A 10,723-nucleotide genomic window follows, 5' to 3' on the forward strand; every position below is an offset into this window, starting at 1 on the left:
AAAAACGAGAGGATAAAGTATGTTTTGTGAACATACAAGTAAAATTGGAGGAATACTATGGCACAGTATTGGTTATTTAATACATGGGTCTAGACTAAAGCAGTCTATAAGGACTTTTCCAACTCTACCACCAGTATAGAGTGATGGAAAACAAGCCCCACTAGAGGCTGTGTAATATTTTGACACTATACAAGTAAACAGAATAATCTTTTCTCCTACTGCACACTTTACTTCATCATAGTATGTGGAGGAAAAAAAAAAAAAAAAAAAAAGTGTGCCCTGTTCTGCCTTACATAACTTTTCCATACTTCAAGCTATAGGACCCAACGGAGGCCTGGGCAGTCAGACCACAGTGTGGATCACTGCCACATGTTACACGTATGGCAAGATTGTCACCACAATATATGGGCTTGTGGAAAGACTCATATTAAGAGCTCAACTTTTCCATAGTAAAATCCAAACCCTTGCATGTACAGCATTTTGTAGTGCCCAAGACCCATCTGAAAGTAAGCCATGGCCCATGCATGCAGCATGTCAGGGTTTCAAAGTAGTTATATACAAGCAGATGCCTCAAGACCCCCAATGTGCTACAACTTGGCAGGGACTCAATCTTTTCATTGTTATGAGAAAAGGGAAGGATCAGGTCAGCTACAGATTTTCCAGCTCGAGTCTGCATTAAGGTACTGAATGCTTCTGACAAACACACGGTGCAATTGCAATATCACCTTCAACCACAAGTGCCCAAAACTTTGGAAAGAAGTTGCTACAGACAGAGTATGGCTGGAATAACACAAGCACCATTTTTGATAGGACTAGATTCAAAATAGAGGAAACACATCCCAAATCTTTTCTTTACATTTTTTTATTAACACAATCCTGGATTTGGCTTTAAAAGTCTGCAGGTGCGAATCCAAGTTACTTTTTCTTCATTTGGGAGTTGTAGAATTATCTCTAAAAGAAAGAATGGATCTCAGGAAGGAAAGCACAAAAGCATTGCTGTAAAGAGCCGGTTTAGGATTTTCTTTTTTAAAAAAAGATGCCGCTATTAGAAAGGGAGAATACTGATATCAAAAGAAAGCCTGAACCCCTACAACATTAAGTACACAGCTACTCAAGGGAGGATAGAGAGACAAATGAAGTCTGCTTGGCTTATCCACCATTTTCTAAAATGCCTCTTACTTGGGATAATAATCACCCAAATGATTGTTCCTGATGACTGCTTAGTGTAAAGGCTCATTTAGACGTCCGTGCAAATTGGTCCAAGAATGGATGGCAATGCACAGACTGACAGTGGCTCTCCCGACCGAAGAATGACAGCTTTGAGCATTTCTATGAGGCTGTGACACTCAGGCCAAGAGAGCCATGGCCAGTCCACACATTAGCCGTCCATACTCTGATCGATTGGCACGGACGTCTGAACACAAAAACGTTTCATCAGTGTGAGGAGTACGATATTCATCCTTTTTTGATCCACGTGTCAATTTTTACCATTGCATAAAAAAAAAAAAAAAAAAAAGGGGGGGCTCATGGATGGCATCTTTATGCAGTGAGGGTTTTTTGTGGACCTATTCACTTGTGAAAAGGACCATAAACTATAATAGGCTTGTATGCTATCCATAAAAGAAAAATGGATATCGCACATTCATTAAAATCAAATGTCTACATGGGGTTTATGGGTATGTTCAAACGTGTTGTTCTTGTAGACTTTTTTCTGCACCAAAAACGATAAGTAAAATACAAAAACTTTTTTTTTTTACTGAGTTTTTCCAATATTCTTTAAAATGAGAAAAAAAAAATGCTGCAAAACACAGGAAGAATTGACATGCTGCGGATTTAAATAAAGTCTAGCAGCTCATAAAAAGGAAAGGAATGTGTATGGGATTTTTTTAAATCTCATTCACTTTGCTGGTACGGGAAAACCCTGTGCTTCGGCTGCAGAGGAAAATGCCAAGTGTGAACATAACCTAAGGCTAACCACTGATTTAGCGACAAACAAGGATCCATTACAAGCAGCATCCTAAGACTCTTTACCCCAATATTCCCTAAATGTCTATGTAAGGCTACATTCACACTGCAATTGTTTGCAGTGAGCTACATTCATTTGCTGTAAAAGCACGTCAAACGTGTCCATAGGACCACTATTAGCTTTTGATGGGCTGGATTGCTTTTATATTCCATATAGGGACATCTTGCAAAAAAACTACACACTGTATGATCATGAAATATATATATTATATACACACAAGGTATATAAATATATATACACACGATATATCTTTTTATTTTATTTTTTTCTTTACACCGGAGCCTTAGGCAACATACCTCACTGTGGCTATGCGTTGGCGTGATATGTTGGGGAGTCGTCAAACTGAGCTGACTTCATCCCAAATTTAACACGTTAGATTATATCGCTTGCTGTACCCTGCATTGGCAGTCTATGGATACAGATTTGCATCCTATTTTCAATGTGAGCTTGTCCCAAAACTAACAGTGCAAAAAACAACTGAGCATCTTAAGACAAGAATCTACTAAAGTGAATAAACTACCAATCCATTCTGGAAGCTACATAAATTGATGAAATACTGAGTTTGACTAAATTTTCATTAAAAACATGAAATTGACAGTAAAAAAAAAACAGATGGCAAAAAAAATAAGTCAGCCATCTCATAACAAGGGCTGAGCCATTGCCTTTCTCCAAGGATCAAGCAGTCTTTGCTAATGGATGTGGTGTCAATCCCTAGAGATGGACAACACCACTTGAGAGTCTCACATAGCAACAGCCGCTTCAGGGCTGTGCACTAAGCTTTCTGCTCATCATTTATCAGAGCAACTCCCCTCTCCCGGAGATGCACCTTATGGATAATAATGCGCACTTCATAGGACTGATCCAATATTCTACTCACATCCCATGAAAAGCCACAATGATCATTCAACAGAGATGATTATGACATTAAATGTGCCTCCATATTCCAGGAGCAATGCATAAGATAACTGCAACATGTCTGTTGAATGAGACCAAAATAAAACTTAAGAATGAGAGCTCCACACAATTCATTCTTTAGGTGCAATGATCCTTTAACATCATCATAATGGGCAAACAGAACAGACCCGAAAACTGACCCCCAAAAGAAACCAATGTCAATACAGTCATGACAAATGTAACCTATAAATACATATGTTTCAATGATAAGAAACAAGGGGAAACACAAATCAACTACAAACTCTAGCCATGAAATTGTACTAAAAGCACCACATAGATCCAATCCAGCTGAGCAAACAACCATGATAAGCAGTAATAGGTACAGAAACCAGTAGTGGGCCATTTAGATGGGAGAAGACCTAAACCCTTCGAATTATAAAGAGTTATAACCAATAGTTCTTTAGCTAATCAACCAATGTAAATTTCTCTGCTTTACAGACCCTGGAAAAGGAAATAAGTCTGTCCAAATAGATAAAAAATATATATACACATATATATAACATGTGCAAACCACCAGAAAAGAGACCTAGAGAGGAACGTAAATGGTTAAACCCTGTATACCTCTCATGTGTCCCCTTCTTTCTAATCCACCAGCAATGAAAAACACCTGGCTGCAAGAGTCTACTTTCCACACATTAACCCCTGCATGGCAAAGACACTTATCTTAGAGGCCAAGGCACATCAAACCAGGAGGGGAGGGGCCACTGCAGCCTAAATCGAGAATTGTGGGTGAAGGAACCAACACTGTATTTCAAGGAAAGGTTTTCCTGATACACTAGTAAAGAACACAATCACCTCTCTCCACCCCCCCCCCCCCAAAACCGGTTTTATGTAAGATTGGAGATCTGAATATCAAAATCCTCAAATGGCTTTCAGATATACCCCAGCATGGCAGAAAATTCCTGTGTACACATAATGCAAGGATACCATACGCAAGAGCTGAGCCTGGAGTCTTCCTATGTTTAGGCTTGTAGTATGTGTGCAATCTGCAATGCTACAGAGGGTGGTAACCAGGGGTGTAGAGGAGAGAAGACAGAGAATTCCTTAACTTCTACAGGTTTACAGATTCAAACACTGAACTGCTGAGTTTCGGGAAAAAAATTAGCACAGACTGTAGCATGTAAACTGAGAAGGAACAGGGAGAGAAAGCATGAAAGGAATTCCTAGGCTTGAGAACAGGCTGGGAGGGGAGTTCAGGGGGGGAAGAGTACAGAGATCAAAATGGCAAGGATCGAATAAAATAAAGAAAAAAAAATACACCCACTGATGCCTCATAGTGCTCTAAATGACCAGATACAAATAATAAAAACCTTCAAAACTCAGTGACTTCCAATAACCAACAATGTGCAACTTTACAGGTGACTTGTGATTTTGGTGTTGCCAAAGGCAGAGGAGAAACAATGGGTTCATTTTTTTACTCATCCTAGTGCTTTTCAACTAAGCAAATCATTTCTTAAACAATATAGAAAGCAAATTGCAAAGCTTGAACTCCTCCCTTACAAACCTACTGGTATTACAATAGAAATGGTGGTTAAAATCAGCTCTTACATACTTGTGTTAACGAAGGAGGGGGATGGGAAGAGGTGTGAATTTCCAACAGCCTCCAGGTACAGACTGGGAGAAGAGGGAGGATCATAATAATAGGGAAAGATGGAGATTAGGGACCAATGTATACAACAGTACCAAAGGATCCCCTTGGATATTACCCTTAGGCATGCTACCTGCATTATCCATAACTGGGTGAGCTCCATACAACTGCATCTACAATCCAAGGACACAAGTTTGATAGCTAAAAGAGGACTACAGGACTCAAAAGGACCCCAAGACGGGTGATCATTAAATCTTAACCGCTAAACTAAAGAGAGAAAAGCCAGGTTTTTTTTTTATCATCTCTGGAGGTGCTAATAAATCATGCTCATGCAACGATAAACATCCCTTGCCCCCAATCTGTGTGTCTTGCTTGCAAACTATTATTTTTTGGTGAACATTTTTGAGAAATTTTCTCCATTTGTATCATTACTATGGTTACATCAGACAACAGAAGGGCAATTTGTCCCCACATGGGGCAAAGCAAACACTAATATTCAATAATAATGCTAGGGAAAATATCAATGTATTTCGATGTACATCCTTTCCAAATATTTCAATTCTGATTAATGAAAAAATAAAATCAGTAGGACAGTAAAACAATATTGACCATATAGGTCACCCAGCAAACAAGACCTGCTTTAGTGCAAAGCTCCTAGCCTTGCTTGCTAGCTCCCAATTCAAGTCTATTGCACCAGGATCATAAAATTAAAGAATAAAAATCAAGGACAAGGTGCCTGATGCATGTAGGATAGTCATACAAAAAGCCACCCTCCATCAGAACAAAATACTCCAACGTGAAGAAGCAGCTGCTTTATGAACAGAGATCCCAATGTTATAAGTATTACTCAGCGCTTGTTCTAATGCCTCCAGTATACTAAACCCTGGGAATCTAGGATCCCAGCAAGTGCTGAAACCCAACCAAATCCACATCCCCAGACTGCTCCATCCAACAGTGCTATCACACAGTGCCCATCGCCCAAGTAGAACTGCCTTCTGGACTGCCAGCTGCTTTACAATTATCTGGGTCTATATGAAACACTATCCCACACAAACAAGACCAACTTTCCCATAACACAAACCCTAAGAGTATAGAAAATCATCAACTACACAGGAAGCTTAGAAAGTCAGGGAACGTATAAGCTGAAGGTCTCCGGTCATCATGTTTATACTATATACTCAGTATTACAGGGGGCATAAACACAGAGACAAAGGGGGACTGCTGAATATAACAGACTCTAGGTACACGATTGCCAGGGGGGTGCAAGGGCGTTATGTACAGGGACTGCTGTGTACCGTAATAGATCTGCCATGGTTTGCATTGATAAAATATCTAACAAAAGCAATGGTACGGAATCATGTATGTCTGCTCTTATGGGGTACTCTATACATTAGCTTAGAAAGTGTGTGAGGGGGTTGATAATACTGTGTATAACAGGGAATGAAAATGACTTGGACCCCAATGAGTCCTGTTATAGGGTATGTGACTGTGAGAGCCTATAACGTGAGTTATCTGGACACCATCGCTGGAATCTCCCCTCTGCATTGCCCAATGGTCTGAGCACCAAATGCAGATTTCGGGTAATATGGGTTCCAATGTAAGAGGTGGTTTAGGATTTGCATTGCTATATTAGAGGGAGTAGTTAGGTGACATCTGATACAAATAATGGTATACAGTGAGATACGTGGCTGCCTTCATAGGGTACTCTATAAGGCATTGCCTTAAAGTTAGTATCAGGCTCCATGATGGAAAGGGTGTATTATACCTTATGGTGGAACTATAAACTGCCAGACTAGATTACGGTATCTTATTTGGTGGAGATACCTTGCAGTGTATATAGTTCCCTGGTGGGGGAAGAGGCATTAACTCATATGGTGGAGGTATTATGCTTCAGCATGGTGGGACTATGACGCTACTTGGTAGAGGAGGGTATTATTAACCACTATGATGGAGGAATAAAGCCCCACCGTGAAGATATGCTTCATTGTAGAGCGTGTATTAAGTTATATGGCTCGAGGATTAGGCTCCATGTTGGAAGGAATATTAATCTCTAAGGTCAATGCATAAAACTTCATGGTAGAAGTTGCATTAACTTATATGGTGGGAGCATTAGGCCCCATGGTGGAGGGGGTATAGACCTCTAAGGTGGGATTATTTGGAGGGGGTGTATTAACTTCCATAAAAGATACAAAGCGCCATGGTAAAAGTGTTAAACGCTTATATGAAAAGAGTATTAGGCTCAGTGATGAGGAGGTATTACTTTCTATGGAGGGAGTATAAGGCTCCGTGGAGGGGTATTACTCTATCTGTAGTATTATGTTCCATGGTGGGGGGTATTACTCTCTATGGTGGGAGTATTAGGCTGGATGGATATTCTCTTTGGAGGAGATTCTCTTATTTCTATGGGGTAGCAGTGTGATAGTGAGTAGCAGTCAGGGATGGTGTGGGGCTACCATGTGCCTGGCAGGGGGCTGTACGAGACGCTGGGTCTCTGGCCAGTGGTGTCTGATCTCCCCCCTACGGTTAGTGCTGGGCCGGCATCCGATCTCCCCCTATGGTCAGTTCTGGGCCCCTGGCCAGCATCCGATCTCCCCCTACGGTCAGTTCTGGGCCCCCGGCCGGCATCCAATCTCCCCCTACGGTCAGTTCCGGGCCCATGGCCGGCGTCCGATCTCCCCCTACGGTCAGTTCCGGGCCCATGGCCGGCGTCCGATCTCCCCCTACGGTCAGTTCCGGGCCCATGGCCGGCGTCCGATCTCCCCCTACGGTCAGTTCCGGGCCCATGGCCGGCGTCCGATCTCCCCCTACGGTCAGTTCCGGGCCCATGGCCGGCGTCCGATCTCCCCCTACGGTCAGTTCCGGGCCCATGGCCGGCGTCCGATCTCCCCCTACGGTCAGTTCCGGGCCCATGGCCGGCGTCCGATCTCCCCCTACGGTCAGTTCCGGGCCCATGGCCGGCGTCCGATCTCCCCCTACGGTCAGTTCCGGGCCCATGGCCGGCGTCCGATCTCCCCCTACGGTCAGTTCCGGGCCCATGGCCGGCGTCCGATCTCCCCCTACGGTCAGTTCCGGGCCCATGGCCGGCGTCCGATCTCCCCCTACGGTCAGTTCCGGGCCCATGGCCGGCGTCCGATCTCCCCCTACGGTCAGTTCCGGGCCCATGGCCGGCGTCCGATCTCCCCCTACGGTCAGTTCCGGGCCCATGGCCGGCGTCCGATCTCCCCCTACGGTCAGTTCCGGGCCCATGGCCGGCGTCCGATCTCCCCCTACGGTCAGTTCCGGGCCCATGGCCGGCGTCCGATCTCCCCCTACGGTCAGTTCCGGGCCCATGGCCGGCGTCCGATCTCCCCCTACGGTCAGTTCCGGGCCCATGGCCGGCGTCCGATCTCCCCCTACGGTCAGTTCCGGGCCCATGGCCGGCGTCCGATCTCCCCCTACGGTCAGTTCCGGGCCCATGGCCGGCGTCCGATCTCCCCCTACGGTCAGTTCCGGGCCCATGGCCGGCGTCCGATCTCCCCCTACGGTCAGTTCCGGGCCCATGGCCGGCGTCCGATCTCCCCCTACGGTCAGTTCCGGGCCCATGGCCGGCGTCCGATCTCCCCCTACGGTCAGTTCCGGGCCCATGGCCGGCGTCCGATCTCCCCCTACGGTCAGTTCCGGGCCCATGGCCGGCGTCCGATCTCCCCCTACGGTCAGTTCCGGGCCCATGGCCGGCGTCCGATCTCCCCCTACGGTCAGTTCCGGGCCCATGGCCGGCGTCCGATCTCCCCCTACGGTCAGTTCCGGGCCCATGGCCGGCGTCCGATCTCCCCCTACGGTCAGTTCCGGGCCCATGGCCGGCGTCCGATCTCCCCCTACGGTCAGTTCCGGGCCCATGGCCGGCGTCCGATCTCCCCCTACGGTCAGTTCCGGGCCCATGGCCGGCGTCCGATCTCCCCCTACGGTCAGTTCCGGGCCCATGGCCGGCGTCCGATCTCCCCCTACGGTCAGTTCCGGGCCCATGGCCGGCGTCCGATCTCCCCCTACGGTCAGTTCCGGGCCCATGGCCGGCGTCCGATCTCCCCCTACGGTCAGTTCCGGGCCCATGGCCGGCGTCCGATCTCCCCCTACGGTCAGTTCCGGGCCCATGGCCGGCGTCCGATCTCCCCCTACGGTCAGTTCCGGGCCCATGGCCGGCGTCCGATCTCCCCCTACGGTCAGTTCCGGGCCCATGGCCGGCGTCCGATCTCCCCCTACGGTCAGTTCCGGGCCCATGGCCGGCGTCCGATCTCCCCCTACGGTCAGTTCCGGGCCCATGGCCGGCGTCCGATCTCCCCCTACGGTCAGTTCCGGGCCCATGGCCGGCGTCCGATCTCCCCCTTATGACTTGTTCTGGGCCCCTGGCCAGTGTAGATCTCCCCCTTACAATCAGTTCTGGGCCCTTGGCCAGTGTAGATCTCCCCCTTACAATCAGTTCTGGGCCCCTGGCCAGTATAGATCTCCCCCTTACGGTCAGTTCTGGCTCCTGGCCAGTATAGATCTCCCCCTTACAATCAGTTCTGTGCCCCTGGCCAGTATAGATCTCCCCCTTACAATCAGTTCTGGGCCCCTGGCCAGTATAGATCTCCCCCTTACGGTCAGTTCTGGCTCCTGGAGAGTGTAGATCTCCCCTTACAATCAGTTCTGGGCCCCTGGCCAGTGTAGATCTCCCCTTACAATAAGTTCTGGGCCCTTGGCCAGTGTAGATCTCCCCCCTTACAATCAGTTCTGGCTCCTGGCCAGTGTAGATCTCCCCCTTACGGTCAGTTCTGGCTCCTGGAGAGTGTAGATCTCCCCTTACAATCAGTTCTGGGCCCCTGGCCAGTGTAGATCTCCCCTTACAATCAGTTCTGGGCCCCTGGCCAGTGTACGATCTCCCAGTTACGATCAGTTCTGTGCCCCCGGACAGTGTCTGATCTCCCCCTACGATCAGTTCTGCTCCGGGCTGTCAAACACGATGCGGCCGGTGCAGGACCCTCAGTCCCGTCGGTATCCACAGCACAGGAAGCCCCTCCACCCTCCCTGCAGAAAAACAATAAAACACTGAAAAAAAAGCTTCCACAAATCCTCCAGGCCCAGCAGCCAGAGGCGCCCGAGTAGCCGCACACCGCTACCCCCTCCAGAGATGCCCCAGGACCGGCCACGGAGAAAGCGCCCAAAATACAAAAAGTGGGGTGAAATGCCCTCCCCGCTGCACTTACCCGTCTTGGCAGGACCAGGCCTGCCCCACTGAGAGGAGCCAAAGCGGGGCCGAGAGCGCGTCCACACCCCAAAGCCGCAAAACCTACTAGGCCTCAAGTGGAGCAGCGGTGTTTCCTGAGCGGCGCTGCCGAGCTCCTGACACAAACTCCGGCAGCAACAAGCAGCTGGCGACTTCCAGACTTTGTATATCCGTTGTGGGTGCAGGGCGCCTGGTCAGAGGTCGCTCCCTTTCTCCTTCCTTGGTGCCCGGGTCGGGACTCCGCTGTTCTCCCCCCAGCCCCCTTCAGTCCGCATCGACAGCGGCTCCACACGGCCTCCCCTCCCCCCGCCGACTCGCTACCTCCACGGGCGGAAACGCGACTGACCACACGGGGATCCCCGGCTCCGGCGGCAGGGGCGGCGGGAACAGGAGGCGGGGCCTAGGACCACGCCCACCTGCGTGCGTTCTATTGGTTGGACAGAGCCCAGCTCGCCGCCTACTGGGCGGTGGATGATGTCAATCATCACAGGGCTGTCACGCGATGCAGTGCCTACCCGCGCCGATCGCTGTTTTCCCACAGTAGGAGGAGAGGTGGGGAGCAGAGCGCACGGCAGCGGCGGCTGTGAGAGACCTGGGTGCCTGTAGACGTGTGCCTATGTGCTTTTATGTACAGCTCTACAGTGTAAATGGGCCCTAATAGGGCAGGTGGATAGGAATTTCCTTTTTGAGCTTGACCCTTTAATTAAAGGGGTTGACTATGGGAAAAATGAAAACTAGTTGATGGGTGGAAGACCTCTCATGAATCAGAATGGATCAAAACTGATCGATTCCGCCTTTCTGGCAGCCGCGTAGAGAGCGCAGGCGCCGTCCGACCGGCTGGCGTATGGGATCAGTACCGGTACCCCACTGATCAGTATCCTGCCCGGAGGTGATGACTTGTTGTCACTGGACCTCC

General features: G+C 48.7%; 1 protein-coding gene across 3 annotated transcripts in view; it reads right to left on the reverse strand.

The window, feature by feature from the left end:
• Window positions 1-10,139, reverse strand: part of SETD5 (SET domain containing 5) — a 105,035-nt gene extending 94,896 nt beyond the window's left edge. For 2 of the 3 annotated variants that reach the window (XM_073569678.1, XM_073569677.1), the window contains exon 1: window positions 9,788-10,139. The gene's annotated coding sequence lies outside the window, so the exon portion shown is untranslated. The remainder of the gene's footprint in view (window positions 1-9,787) is intronic. The other variant, XM_073569679.1, reaches the window with a different exon arrangement.
• Window positions 10,140-10,723: the final 584 nt, after the last annotated feature.

The sequence above is a fragment of the Dendrobates tinctorius genome, unplaced genomic scaffold (assembly GCF_039654945.1).
Source record: "Dendrobates tinctorius isolate UK_male_01 unplaced genomic scaffold, ASM3965494v1 ptg000027l, whole genome shotgun sequence".
Lineage (NCBI taxonomy): Eukaryota > Metazoa > Chordata > Amphibia > Anura > Dendrobatidae > Dendrobates > Dendrobates tinctorius.